This window comes from Arachis hypogaea, chromosome 10, assembly GCF_003086295.3.
Source record: "Arachis hypogaea cultivar Tifrunner chromosome 10, arahy.Tifrunner.gnm2.J5K5, whole genome shotgun sequence".
In the NCBI taxonomy this organism is placed as follows: Eukaryota; Viridiplantae; Streptophyta; class Magnoliopsida; order Fabales; family Fabaceae; genus Arachis; species Arachis hypogaea.
This window is the reverse complement of record NC_092045.1, coordinates 43329772-43345347: the sequence shown is the minus strand read 5'-3', so window position 1 is coordinate 43345347 and position 15576 is coordinate 43329772.

Below are 15576 nucleotides of genomic sequence, written 5' to 3'. Positions count from 1 at the left end.
GTTTTCAGAATGGACCCTATTAGATATCTTCTATTATGGTCTCTCTGAATTTTCGAAAATGTCATTGGACCATTCTGCAGGTGGATCTATTCACCTGAAGAAAACGCCTGAAGAGGCTCAAGAACTCATTGACATGGTTGCAAACAACCAGTTCATGTATACCTCTGAGAGGAATTCCGTGAATAATGGGATACCTCAGAAGAAAGGAGTTCTTGAAATTGATGCTCTGAATGCCATATTGGCTCAGAACAAAGTGTTGACTCAACAGGTCAACATGATCTCTCAAAATCTGAATGGACTGCAACATGCATCCAACAGTACTAGAGAGGCAGCTTCTGAAGAAGCTTATGATCCTGAAAACCCTGCCATGGCAGAGGTTAATTACATGGGTGAACCATATGGAAACACCTATAACCCATCATGGAGAAATCATCCAAATTTCTCCTGGAAGGATCAACAAAAGCCTCAACAAGGCTTTAATAATGGTGGACGCAATAGGCTGAACAATAGCAAGCCATATCCATCATCTTCTCAGCAACAGACAGAGAACTCTGAACAAAATAATTCTAATTTAGCTAATATAGTCTCTGATCTGTCAAAAGCCACTTTCAGTTTCATGAATGAAACAAGATCCTCCATTAGAAATTTGGAGGCACAAGTAGGCCAGCTGAGTAAGAAAGTTATTGAAACTCCTCCCAGTATTCTCCCAAGTAATACAGAAGAGAGTCCAAAAGGAGAATGCAAGGCCATTGATTTGATCAAAGTGGCCGAATGCACTAAGGAGGAGGAGGACGAAAATCCTAGTGAGGAAGACCTCCTGGGACGTTCCTCAAACAAGAAGGAGTTTCCTATTAAGGATCCTGAGGAATCTGAGGCTCACTTAGAGACCATAAAGATTCCATTAAATCTCCTTCTGCCATTCATGAGCTCTGAAGAATATTCATCCTCTGAAGAGGATGAAGATGTGACTGGTGAGCAAGTTGCTCAATATCTAGGAGCTATCATGAAGCTGAATGCCAAGCTGTTTGGTAATGAGACTTGGGAAGGTGAACCTCCCTTACTCATTAGTGACTTAGATACTTGGATTCAGGAAACTCTACCTCAAAAGAAACAAGATCCTGGCAAGTTCTTAATACCTTGCACCATTGGCACCATGAGCTTTGAGAAAGCTCTATGTGATCTTGGGTCAGGGATAAACCTTATGCCACTCTCTGTAATGGAGAAGCTGGGGATCATTGAGGTACAACCTGCCTTGTTCTCATTACAATTGGCAGACAAGTCAGTGAGACAAGCTTATGGGACAGTAGAGGACGTGCTAGTAAAGGTTGAAGGCCTTTACATCCCTGCTGATTTCATAATCCTAGATACTAGGAAGGAAAATGATGAATGCATCATCCTAGGAAGACCTTTCCTAGCCACAGCAGAAGCTGTGATAGATGTCAACAGAGGAGAGTTAGTCCTTCAATTGAATGGGGAATACCTTGTGATTCAGGCACATGGCCATCCCTCTGTGACAAAAGAGAGTAAGCATGAAGAGCTTCTCTCAGTTCAAGGTCAAGAAGAGCCCACACAGTCAAACTCTAAGTTTGGTGTTGTGAGGCCACAACCAAACTCTAAGTTTGGTGTTCAAATTCCATATCCAAACTCTAAGTTTGGTGTGGAGACAACACATTAAATTGACCTGATCATCTTGTGGCTCCATGAGAGCCACTGTCAAGCTATTGACATTAAAGAAGCGCTTGTTGGGAGGCAACCCAATTTTATTTATCTAATTTTATTTTATTTTGTTTTGGTGTTATTTTTGTGTTGAATTAGGTACATGATCATGAGGAGTCACGAAAAAATCAAAAAAATTAAAAACAGAGTCAAAAATAGAAGAAAAAAAATTTTTCACCCTGGAGGACGCACGGGCTGGCGTTCAACGCCCAGAAGGTGCATCTGGCCGGCGTTCAACGCCAGAACAGAGCACCATTCTGGCGCTGAACGCCAGAAACAAGCAAAAACCTGGCGTTTAACGCCAGGATGTGCACACAGAGGACAATCTGGCGCTGAACGCCAGAAACAAGCATGAAACTGGCGTTCAACGCCAGAAACATGCATTATATGGGCGTTTAACGCCCAAAACATGCACCAATGGGCGTTTGAACGCCAGAATGATGCATGGAGGCAATTTACATGCCTATTTGGTGCAGGGATGGAATTCCTTGACACCTCAGGAACTGAGGACCTCACAGGATCCCCACCTACCTCGCCCTCTCTCTTTCCATTCATGATCATCCCTTCTGTTTTTCATTCACCACCTGCTGCTACCCATTCTACCCCATACACCCCACCTACCTTTACAATTTAACTTCTCTTCCCCACCCAATCCCACCCATATAGCCGAATCCATCTCCCCTCACTCACCTCCATTATCTTCTTCTTCTTCTTCTCTTCTTTCTTTTCTTGCTCGAGGGCGAGCAATATTTTAAGTTTGGTGTGGTAAAAGCATAGTTTTTTTGCTTTTCCATTACCATTAATGGCACCCAAGGCCAGAGAAACCTCAAAGGGAAGACAAAAGCTGCCACCTCTGAGTCTTGGGAGATGGAAAATATAAGCCGTCATAGCTCAGTGGTATAATATGTGACTGCAAATCAAGAGATCCCTGAGATACCTCAGGGGATGAGTTATCCTCCACACAAATATTGGAAGCAAATAATGTTAAAAACACCAAAATCACTAGGGATCATGCAACAGAAGCAAGGAAAAGACATAAAGAAGCTCAAAAAGCACCATTGGACCTTCAAGAAGGCGCCACCCTCACTCAGGTGGATTCATTCCTTGCTCTTTATTTCTTTCTGTTTTCGTTTTTAATATTGTGTTTATCTATGTTTTGTGTCTTTACTTCATGATCATTAGTATGTAACCATGCCTTAAAGATTATGAATAATTCCATGAATCCTTCACCTCTCTTAAATGAAAAATGTTTTAATTCAAAAGAACAAGAAGTACATAAATTTCGAAATTATTATTGAATTTAATTTAATTATATTGATGTGGTGGCAATACTTTTTGTTTTCTGAATGAATGCTTGAACAGTGCATATTTTTGATCTTGTTGTTTATGAGTGTTAAAATTGTTGGCTCTTGAAAGAATGATGAACAAAGAGAAATGTTATTGATGAACTGAAAAATTCATGAATTGATTCTTGAAGCAAGAAAAAGCAGTGAAAAGCAAAAGCTTGTGAAAAAAAAAATGGCGAAAAAAAAATAGAAAGAAAAAGCAAGCAGAAAAAGCCAATAGCCCTTAAAACCAAAAGGCAAGGGTAAAAAGGATCCAAGGCTTTGAGCATCAATGGATAGGAGGGCCCAAGGAAATAAAATCCAGGACTAAGCGGCTAAATCAAGCTGTCCCTAACCATGTGCTTGTGTCATGAAGGTCCAAGTGAAAAGCTTGAGACTGAGTGGTTAAAGTCGTGATCCAAAAGAGTGTGCTTAAGAGCTCTGGACACCACTAACTGGGGACTCTAGCAAAGCTGAGTCACAATTTGAAAAGGTTCACCCAGTCATGTGTCTGTGGCATTTGGGTATCCGGTGGTAATACTGGAAGACAAAGTGCTTAGGGCCACAGCCAAGACTCATAAGTAACTGTGTTCAAGAATCAACATGCTTAACTAGGAAAGTCAATAACACTATCTGAAATTCTAAGTTCCTAGAGAAGCCAATCACTCTAAACTTCAAAGGAAAAAGTGAGATGCCAAAACTGTTCAGAAGCAAAAAGCTACAAGTCCCGCTCATCTAATTAAATTAATATTCATTGATATTTTGGACTTTATAGTATATTCTCTTCTTTTTATCCTATTTGATTTTCAGTTGCTTGGGGACAAGCAACAATTTAAGTTTGGTGTTGTGATGAGCGGATAATTTATACGCTTTTTGGCATTGTTTTTATATAGTTTTTAGTGAGTTTGAGCTACTTTTAGGGATGTTTTCATTAGTTTTTATGTTAAATTCACATTTCTGGACTTTACTATGAGTTTGTGTATTTTTCTGTGATTTCAGGTAAATTCTGACTGAAATTGAGGGATTTGAGCAAAACTCTGAAGAAGGCTGACAAAAGGACTGCTGATGCTGTTGGAATCTGACCTCCCTGCACTCGAAATGGATTTTCTGGAGCTGAAGAACTCCAATTGGCGCGCTCTCAACGGCGTTGGAAAGTAGACATCCAGGGCTTTCCATCAATATATAATAGTCCATACTTTATTCGAAGATTGACGACGTAACTTGGCGTTGAACGCCAAGTACACGCTGCTGTCTGGAGTTAAACGCCAGAAAAACGTCATGATCCGGAGTTGAACGCCCAAAACACGTCATAACTCGAAGTTCAACTCCAGAAAATGCCTCAGCTCGTGGATTAATCAAGCTTAGCCCAAGCATACACCAAGTGGGCCCCGGAAGTGGATTTATGCATCAATTACTTACTCATGTAAACCCTAGTAGCTAGTCTAGTATATATAGGACATTTATCTATTGTATTAGACATCCTGGATTGTATTTTGAATCCTGTGATCACGTTAGAGAGGGCTGGCCATTCGGCCATGCCTGAACTCTTTGCTTATGTATTTTCAACGGTGGAGTTTCTGCACACCATAGATTAAGGGTGTGGAGCTCTGCTGTACCTCAAGTATTAATGAAATTCTATTATCTTTTATTCAAATCTCTTTTATTCTTATTCCAAGATATTCATTCGTACCCAAGAACATGATGAATGTTATGAGTCAGATTACCCTCATTATCATTCTCACTTATGAATGCGCGTGATTGACAACCATGTCCGTTCTACATGCAACAGAGCTTGAATGTGTATCTCTTAGATTCCCCAACAGAATCTTCGTGGTATAAGCTAGATAGATGGCGGCATTTATGAGGGTCCGGAAAGTCTCACCTTGTTTGTGGTGTTCCGAGTAGGATCCTGGGAATCCGGAAAGTCCAACCTTGTCTGTGGTGTTCCGAGTAGGATTCCGGTAATGAATGACCGTGACGTGCTTCAAACTTTAACCTGCTGGGCGTTAGTGACAGACGCAAAAGAGGGATTCTATTCCAGTAGGAGCGGGAACCAACCGGTGATTAGCCGTACTGTGACAGAGTGCGTTAGCATAGTTTTCACTGCGAGGATGGGATGTAGCCATCAGCCATGGGTGATGCCTCCAGACTGGTTAGCTGTGCGAGTGACAGCCGCACAGGATATTTCCCCGTGAGGAATGAAAGTAGCCACAGTTGATGGTGAACCCCTATACAAAGCTTGCCATGGAAAGGAGTAAGAAGGACTGAGTAGAAGGAGTAGGAGAACAGGCGTCCAAGAGCTCTACAGCATCTCCATCCGCTTATCTGAAATTCCCACCAATAAATCTGCATAAGTGTTCTATCCCTTTTATTATTTCTTCTTTTTATTATTAATTATTCGAAAACCCATAAACCATTTTTAATCTGCCTAACTGAGATTTGCAAGGTGACCATAGCTTGCTTCATACCAACAATCTCTGTGGATTCGACCCTTACTCACGTAAGGTTTATTACTTGGACGACCCAGTACACTTGCTGGTTAGTTGAACGGAGTTGTGTCCACTAGTGCCAATTTCTAAAATCCAATTACAAGAAAATAGGAATCACAATTTCGTCCACCAACTTCTTCCAAAATTAATGCTCCAATCTCATGATGCAATCCAAAATAGAAGTTATCAATCCCTACAAAATAATCACAACCAAACTCTAAACCAAGAGGGTGATAACTCATAGAGATAATTGAAAACAAAAGCTAAAGACATCAATTAACAAAATAAACAAAATCCTAATTACAAACAAAAGCAAACAAACAACCCAAAAAGGATCTATTCACACTATGGACATATTTACAACAACCAAAATATAGCACTCATGACGCTAGCTCCCGGCAACGATGCCAAAAACTTGATATGTGCAAAACTGATGAGCGGATAATTTATACGCTTTTTGGCATTGTTTTTACATAGTTTTTAGTGTAATCTAGCTACTTTTAGAGATCTTTTCATTAGTTTTTATGCTAAATTCACATTTCTGGACTTTACTATGAGTTTGTGTGTTTTTCTGTGATTTCAGGAAATTTCTGGCTGAAATTGAGGGACCTGAGCAAAACTCTGATAAGGAGGCTGACAAAGGACTGCTGATGCTGTTGGAATCTGACCTCCTTGCACTCGAAATGAATTTTCTGGAGCCACAGAACTCCAAATGGCGCACTCTCAATGGCGTTGGAAAGTTCCACGCTGCATTCTGGAGTCAAACGCCAAAAACACGTCACGAACCAGAGTTGAACGCCAAAAACACGTTACAACTTGGCGTTCAACTCTAAGATAAGCCTCAGCTCGTGAAAAGATCAAGCTCAGCCCAAACATGCACCGAGTGGGCCCCGGAAGTGGATTTATGCATCAATTAATTACTTCAGTAAACTGTAGTAGCTAGTTTAGTATAAAAAGAACTTTTTACTAGTGTATTAGACGTCTTGGACTATCTAGTTCTTTTGACCATTCGGTCTTTCATGGAGGCTGGCCATTCGGCTATGCCTGGACCTTCATCACTTATGTATTTTCAACGGTGGAGTTTCTACACACTTATCTTTTGGCCATTCGGCTCTGCTGTACCTCAAGTTTTAATGCAATTACTACTATTTTCTATTCAATTCCGCTTGTTCTTATTCTAAGATATTCGTTGCACTTCAACATGATGAATGTGATTATCCGTGACACTCATCATCATTCTCAACTATGAACGCGTGACTGACAACCACTTCCGTTCTACCTTAGACCGGGCACATATCTCTTGGATTCCTTAATCGGAATCTTCATGGTATAAGCTAGATTGATGGCGGCATTCATTAGAATCCGGAAAGTCTAAACCTTGTCTGTGGTATTTCGAGTAGGATTCTGGGATTGAATGACTGTGACGAGCTTCAAACTTGCGATTGTTGGGCGTGATGACAAACGCAAAAGAATCAAGGGATTCTATTCCAACATGATCGAGAACCGACAGATGATTAGTCGTGCCGTGACAGAGCATTTGGACCTTTTTCACTGAGAGGATGGGATGTAGCTATTGACAACAGTGATGCCCTACATACAGCTTGCCATAGAAAGGAGTGACAAAGATTGGATAAAAACAGTAGGAAAGCTGAGATCCAACAGGGACAAGCACCTTCATACACTTGTCTGAAATTCCCACCAATGAATTACATGAGTAACTCTATCTTTATTTTATGTTTATTATTTATTATTATTCGAAAATCCATAACCATTTATTATCCACCTAACTCAGATTTACAAGATGACTATAGCTTGCTTCATACTAACAATTTCCGTGGGATCGACCTTTACTCACGTAAGGTATTACTTGGACGACCCAGTGCACTTGCTGGTTAGTTGTGCGGAGTTGTGACTAAGTGTGATTCACATTTGGGAGCGCTACCAAGTTCATTGGCGCCATTGTTGATGATCACAATTTCGTGCACCAAGTTTTTGGCGCCGTTGCCGGGGATTGTTCGAGTTTGGACAACTGACGGTTCATCTTGTTGCTCAGATTAGGTAATTTTCTTTTTATTTTCTTTTCAAAAAGTTTTCAAAAATATTTTTCAAAATTTTTCCCTTTGTTTTTGAAAATTATTCCAAAATTTTTAAGAATGAATTCTAGAGTTTTATTGTAACATGTTGAAGCCTGACTGGCTGTAAAGCCATATCCAAATCCTTTTGGATTGAGACTTCCACTTGTCAACATAACGGGTATGTATATGGAGTTGGATGAAATATCAGCTGTTGCATGCCTGATTTATATCTTCTAAAGCTGGCTGGCTATTTAGCCATGCCCAACCCTTGGATTGGAGCTTTAGACTAACAATTGAAAGATTCCTGGAATTCTTATTAAAAATTTTGAATCTCTTAATTTCTTTTCCTATATGTTTTATTTCGAAAAAAAATAAAAGGAAAATACAAAAGAAAATCATAAAATCATAAAAACCAAAAATATTTTGTGTTCTTGTTTGAGTCTTGAGTCAATTTATAAGTTTGATGTCTATTGCATGTTCATCTTATTCTTGCATTTTTTTTCGAAAATTCATGCATTCATAGTGTTCTTCATGATCTTCAAGTTGTTCTTGGTAAGTCTTCTTGTTTGATCTTGATGTTTTCTTGTTTTGTGTCTTTTATTGTTTTTCATATGCATTTTTGCATTCATAGTGTCCATGCATTAAAGATTTCTATATTTGGTGTCTTGCATGTTTTCTTTGCATCAAAATTTTTCAAAAATATGTTCTTGATGTTCATCATGATCTTCAAAGTGTTCTTGGTGTTCATCTTCGCATTCATAGTGTTCTTGAATGCATCTTGTGTTTTGATCCAAAATTTTTATGTTTTGGGTCATTTTTATGTTTTTCTCTCTCATCATTAAAAATTCAAAAAAAATCAAAAAAATATATTTTCCTTATTTCTCTCAAAAATTCAAAATTTTAGGTTGACTTGGTCAAAAATTTTTAAAATAAGTTGTTTTCTTGTTAGTCAAGTCAAAATTTCAATTTTAAAAATCTTATCTTTTCAACACTTTTTCAAAACTCAAATCTTTTTCATTTTTTTATATATTTTCAAAAATTTCTTTTAAATTGATTTTCAAAATCTTTTTATTTATCTTTATTTCATAATTTTCAAAATTACACTAACAATTAATGTGATTGATTCAAAAATTTGAAGTTTGTTACTTTCTTGTTAAGAAAGGTTCAATCTTTAAATTCTAGAATCATATCTTTTAGTTTCTTGTTAATTAAGTAATTAATTTTAAATTAAATCTTTTTCAACCATATCTTTTTAATCATATCTTCTTATCATATCTTTTTATATCATATCTTTTTCAAAATTTTATCTTTTTCAAAAATTTGATTTCAAAATAGCTTATCTAACTTCTTATCTTCTTATCTTTTCAAAATTGATTTTAATATCTTTTTCAACTAACTATTTGACTTTTTGTTTGTTTCTTATCTTTTTCAAAACAACTTAACTACTTCTCCCTCTCTAATTTTCGAAAATATCTCCCCCTTTTTCAAAATTATTCTTAAATTAATTAATTGTTTTAAATTTTAATTTTAATTTTATTTCTTATCTTTATTTTCGAAAATCATTTAACTCCTTTTTAAAATTTATTTTCGAAAATTTCTCCCTCTCCTCTTCTTCTACCCCTATCCTCACCCTTGTGTTGGGATTCTTCATTCTTCTTCACTCTTATTCCCTTTCTTCTTCTACTAATAATAAGGAACCTCTTTACTGTGACATAGAGGATTCCTCTTCCTTTTCTATTCTCTTCTCTTTCATATGAGCAGGAACAAGGAAAAATGCATTCTTGTTGAAGCTGATCTAGAACCTGAAAGGACTCTGAAGAGGAAACTAAGAGAAACTAAATTACAACAATCCAGAGACAACCTTGCTGAAATTTTTGAACAAGAAAAGGAGATGGCAGCCGAACCCAACAACAATAATGCAAGAAGGATGCTTGGTGATTATACTACACCTACGTCCAAGTTTGATGGAAGAAGCATCTCAATTCCTATCATTGGAGTAAACAATTTTGAGCTGAAACCTCAATTAGTTGCTCTAATGCAACAGAACTGCAAGTTTCATGGACTTCCATCAGAAGATCCTTACCAGTTCTTAACTGAGTTCTTGCAGATCTGTGACATTGTTAAGACTAATAGAGTAGATCCTGAAGTCTACAGGCTCATGCTTTTCCCTTTTGCTATAAGAGACAGAGCTAGAGCATGGTTGGACTCTCAACCTAAAGATAGCCTGGACTCCTGGGATAAGCTGGTCACGGCCTTCTTGGCTAAGTTCTTTCCTCCTCAAAAGCTGAGCAAGCTTAGATTGGATGTCAGACCTTCAAACAAAAAGATGGTGAATCCCTCAATGAAGCTTGGGAAAGATACAAACAGATGACCAAAAGATGTCCTTCTGACATGTTTTCAGAATGGACCATGATAGATATATTCTATTATGGTCTATCTCAGTTCTCTAAGATGTCATTGAGCCATTCTGCAGGTGGATCCATTGACCTAAAGAAAACACCTGCAGAAGCTCAAGAACTTATTGACATGGTTGCAAATAACCAGTTCATGTACACTTCTGAGAGGAATTCCGTGAATAATGGGACGCCTCAAAGGAAGGGAGTTCCTGAAATTGATGCTCTGAATGCCATTTTGGCTCAGAACAAAATGTTGACTCAGCAAGTCAACATGATTTCTCAAAGTCTGAATGGATGGCAAAATGCATCCAACAGTACTAAAGAGGCATCTTCTGAAGAAGAAGCTTATGATCTTGAGAACCCTGCAATAGCAGAGGTAAATTACATGGGTGAATCTTATGGAAACACCTATAACTCATCATGGAGAAATCACCCAAATTTCTCATGGAAGGATCAACAAAGGCCTCAACTAGGCTTTAATAATGGTGGAAGAAATAGGTTTAGCAATAGCAAGCCTTTTCCATCATATTCTCAGCAACAGACAGAGAATTCTGAACAGAGCACCTCTAACTTATCAAACATAGTCTCTGATCTGTCTAAAGCCACTTTAAGTTTCATGAGTGAAACAAGGTCCTCCATTAGAAATTTGGAGGCACAAGTGGGCCAGCTGAGTAAGAAAGTCATTGAAACTCCTCCTAGTACTCTCCCAAGCAATACAGAAGAGAATCCAAAGAGAGAGTGCAAGGCCATTGATATAGTCAATATGGCCGAATGCAAGGAGGAAGGGGAGGATGTGAATCCCAATGAGGAAGACCTCATGGGACGTCTCCCAACCAAGAAGGAGTTCCCTATTAAGGACCCAAAGGAATCTGAGGCTCATATAGAGACCATAGAGATTCCATTAAACCTCCTTCTGCCATTCATGAGCTCTGAAGACTATTCTTCCTCTGAAGAGGATGAAGATGTAAATGGAGAGTAAGTTGCTCAATATCTAGGAGCCATCATGAAGCTAAATGCCAAGTTATTTGGTAATGAGAGGAAGCATGAACAGCTTCTCTCAATGCAGAGTCAAATAGAGCCCCCATAGTCAAACTCTAAGTTTGGTGTTGGGAGGCCACATCCACATCCAAACTCTAAGTTTGGTGTTGGGAGTCTACAACATTGACCTGATCACCTGTGAGGTTCCGTGAGAGCCCACTGTCAAGCTATTGACATTAAAGAAGCGCTTATTAGGAGGCAACCCAATTTTTATTTATCTAATTTTATTTTTCTTTTTATTGTTCTTTTATGTTTTATTAGGTTCATGATTATGTGGAGTCACGAAAAAAATACTAAAATTAAAAACAGAATCAAAAATAGTAGAAGAAACAGCACACCCTGGAGGAAAGACTTACTGGCATTTAAACGCTAGTAAGGAGCATCTGGCTGGCGTTCAACGCCAGAACAGAGCATGGATCTGGCGCTGAACGCCAGAAACATGCAGCAATCTGGGGTTTAAATGCAAGGATTGCACACTAAGGAAAGCTGGCGTTCAACGCCAGAAACATGCTGCAGATGGGCGTTGAATGCCCAGAATAAGCTTAGAGCTAGCGTTTAACGCCAGAAACAAGCACCAATCTGGCGTTAAACGCCAGGATTGCATGCAGAGGGCGTTTTACACGCCTCATTGGTGCAGGGATGTAAATCCTTGACACCTTAGGATCTGTGGACCCCACAGGATCCCCACCTACCTCAACTCACCTTCTCTCTTCTTCACCAATCACCTCCATCCATCTCTTCCCCACCCAATCCCACCCATATGGCCGAAACATACACATCTCTCCCTCTCCTCCATATCTTCTTCTCCTTCCATTCTTTCTTCTTTGCTCAAGGGTGAGCAACATTCTAAGTTTAGTGTGGTAAAAGCATAGCTTTTTTTGTTTTTCCATAACCATTGATGGCACCTAAGGCCAGAGAAACCTCAAAAAAAAAAAGAGAAAAGGGAAGACAAAAAATTTTTCCACCTCTGAGTCATGGGAGACGGAGAGATTCATCTAAAGGGTCCATAGCTTAGTAGAAGAGCATTTGACTGCACATCAAGAGAGCATGAGGAATTCCCTCATCAAGAAATTCCTGAGATACCTCAGGGGATACATTTTCCTCCACACAACTATTGGGAGCAACTAAGGATAAGAGCACCAAAATCACTAAGGATCAAGCAACAGAGGCAAGGAAGAGACATAAAGGAGCTCAAAAAGCACCATTAGTCCTTCAAAAAGGTGCCACCCTCACTAAGGTGGACTCATTCCTTAACTTCATTGTTCTTATCTCTGTTTTTCGATTTTTATACTATATGTGTGTTTATGTTTTGTGTCTCTACCTCATGATCATTAGTATTGCGTAACTATGTCTTAAGGCTATAAATAATTCCATAAATCCTCCACCTCTCTTAAATGAAAAATGTTTCTAATTCAAAAGAACAAAAAGTACATGAATTTCGAAATTATCCTTGAATTTAGTTTAATTATATTGATGTGGTGACAATACTTTTTATTTTCTGAATGAATGCTTGAACAGTGCATAATTTTGATCTTGTTGTTTATGAATGTTAAAATTATTGGCTCTTGAAAGAATGATGAACAAAGAAAATGTTATTGACAATCTGAAAAATCATGAAAATTGATTCTTGAAGCAAGAAAAAGCAGTGAAAAAGCAAAAGCTTGCGAAAAAAAAAAGAAAAAAGAAAAAAAAAGGAGCGAAAAAAATTAGAAAGAAAAAGAAAAAGCAAGCAGAAAAAGCCAATAGCCCTTAAAACCAAAAGGCAAGGGTAAAAAGGATCCAAGGCTTTGAGCATTGGTGCGCGAAATTGTGAACAATACTTTTTCACAACTCTCATAATCCTCGGTTATGAACCCCAAAAACTTGGTAGTTCAGTACCATGGCATTACACAACTTCGCACAACTAACCAGCAAGTGCACTGGATCGTCCAAGTAATAAACCTTACGCGAGTAAGGGTCGATCCCACGGAGATTGTTAGTATTGAAGCAAGCTATGGTCATCTTGTAAATCTTAGTCAGGCAAACTCAAATAGATATGGTGATGAACGAAATAGACATAAAGATAAAGATAGAGATACTTATGTAATTCATTGGTAGGAACTTCAGATAAGCGCATGAAGATGCCTTCCCTTCCGTCTCTCTGCTTTCCTACTGTCTTCATCCAATCCTTCTTATTCCTTTCCATGGCAAGCTCAAGCAAGGGTTTCACCGTTGTCAGTGGCTACCTCCCATCCTCTCAGTGAAAGCGATTGCATATGATCTGTCACAGCATAGCGGAATTCATCTGTCGGTTCTCAATCAGGCCGGAATAGAATCCAATGATTCTTTTGCGTCTGTCACTAACGCCCCGCCTTCAGGAGTTTGAAGCACGTCACAGTCATTCAGTCATTGAATCCTACTCAGAATACCACAGACAAGGTTAGACCTTCCGGATTCTCTTGAATGCCGCCATCAGTTCTCGCCTATACCACGAAGATTCCGGTTAAAGAATCCAAGAGATAAACACTAGAGCCTTGTTGCTTTGTAGAACAAAAGTGGTTGTCAGTCACCTTGTTCATAGGTGAGAATGATGATGAGTGTCACGGATCATCACATTCATCAAGTTGAAGAACAAGTGATATCTTAGAACAAGAACAAGCAGAATTGAATGGAAGAACAATAGTAATTGCATTAATACTCGAGGTACAGCAGAGCTCCACACCTTAATCTATGGTGTGTAGAAACTCCACCGTTGAAAATACATAAGCATAAGGTCTAGGCATGGCCGAATGGCCAGCCTCCCAAAGAGGGTTCAATCATAAAAACATGATCAAAAAGTTCCAACGATCGAAAGATCTCTAATACAATAGTAAAAGGTCCTACTTATAGAAAACTAGTAGCCTAGGGTGTACAGAAATGAGTAAATGACATAAAAATCCACTTCCGGGCCCACTTGGTGTGTGCTTGGGCTGAGCAATGAAGAAATTTCGTGCAGAGACTCTTCTTGGAGTTAAACGCCAGCTTTAGTGCCAGTTTGGGCGTTTAACTCCCATTTGGGTGCCAGTTCCGGCGTTTAACGCTGGAAATCTTGAGGGTGACTTTGAACGCCGGTTTGGGCCAACAAATCTTGGGCAAAGTATAGACTATCATATATTGCTGGAAAGTCCAGGATGTCTACTTTCCAACGCCGTTGAGAGCGCGCCAATTGAGCTTCTGTAGCTCCAGAAAATCCACTTCGAGTGCAGGGAGGTCAGAATCCAACAGCATCTGCAGTCCTTTTAGTCTCTGAATCAGATTTTTGCTCAGGTCCCTCAATTTCAGCCAGAAAATACCTGAAATCACAGAAAAAAACACAAACTCATAGTAAAGTCCAGAAAAGTGAATTTTAACTAAAAACTAATAAAAATATACTAAAAACTAACTATATCATACCAAAAACATACTAAAAACAATGCCAAAAAGCATACAAATTATCCGCTCATCACAACACCAAACTTAAATTGTTGCTTGTCCTCAAGCAACTGAAAATCAAATAATATAAAAAGAAGAAAATATGCAATGAATTCCAAAAACATCTGTGAAGATCAGTATTAATTAGATGAGCGGGGCTTTTAGCTTTTTGCCTCTGAATAGTTTTGGCATCTCACTCTATCCTTTGAAATTCAGAATGGTTGGCTTCTTTAGGAACTTAGAATCCAGATAGTGTTAATGATTCTCCTAGTAAAGTATGATGATTCTTGAACAAAGCTACTTATTGAGTCTTGGCTGTGGCCCAAAGCACTCTGTCTTCCAGTATTACCACCGGATACATACATGCCACAGACACATAATTGGGTGAACCTTTTCAGATTGTGACTCAGCTTTGCTAAAGTCCCCAATTAGAGGTGTCCAGGGTTCTTAAGCACACTCTTATTTGCCTTGGATCACAACTCTTATTTCTATATTTTTTTTTTGAAATGCTTTTTCTTACTTCAAGAATCATTTTTATGATTTTTCAGATCCTCAGTAACATGTCTCCTTCTTCATCATTCTTTCAAGAGCCAACATTCATGAACCACAAATTCAAGATAAATATGCACTGTTTAAACATACATTCAGAGAACAAAAATATTGCCACCACATCAAAATAATTAAACTGTTATAAAATTCAAAATTCATGCAATTCTTCCTTTTCAATTAAGCACGTTTTTATTTAAGAGAGGTGATGGATTCATAGGACATTCATAACTTTAAGGCATAGACACTAAGACACTAATGATCACAAGACACAAACATGGATAAACATAAGCATAAAATTCGAAAAACAGAAGAATAAAGAACAAGGAAATCAAAGAACGGGTCCACCTTAGTGATGGCGGCTCTTTCTTCCTCTTGAAGATCCTATGGAGTGCTTGAGCTCCTCAATGTCTCTTCCTTGTCTTTGTTGCTCCTCCCTCATGATTCTTTGATCTTCTCTAATCATGATGCTATGGATCATGATAGCCCGGTCTATGGTAACTTCGGACCGGTTGCTAATGGGAATGATTGAGCGTTGTATAAACTCTAACCATCCTCTAGC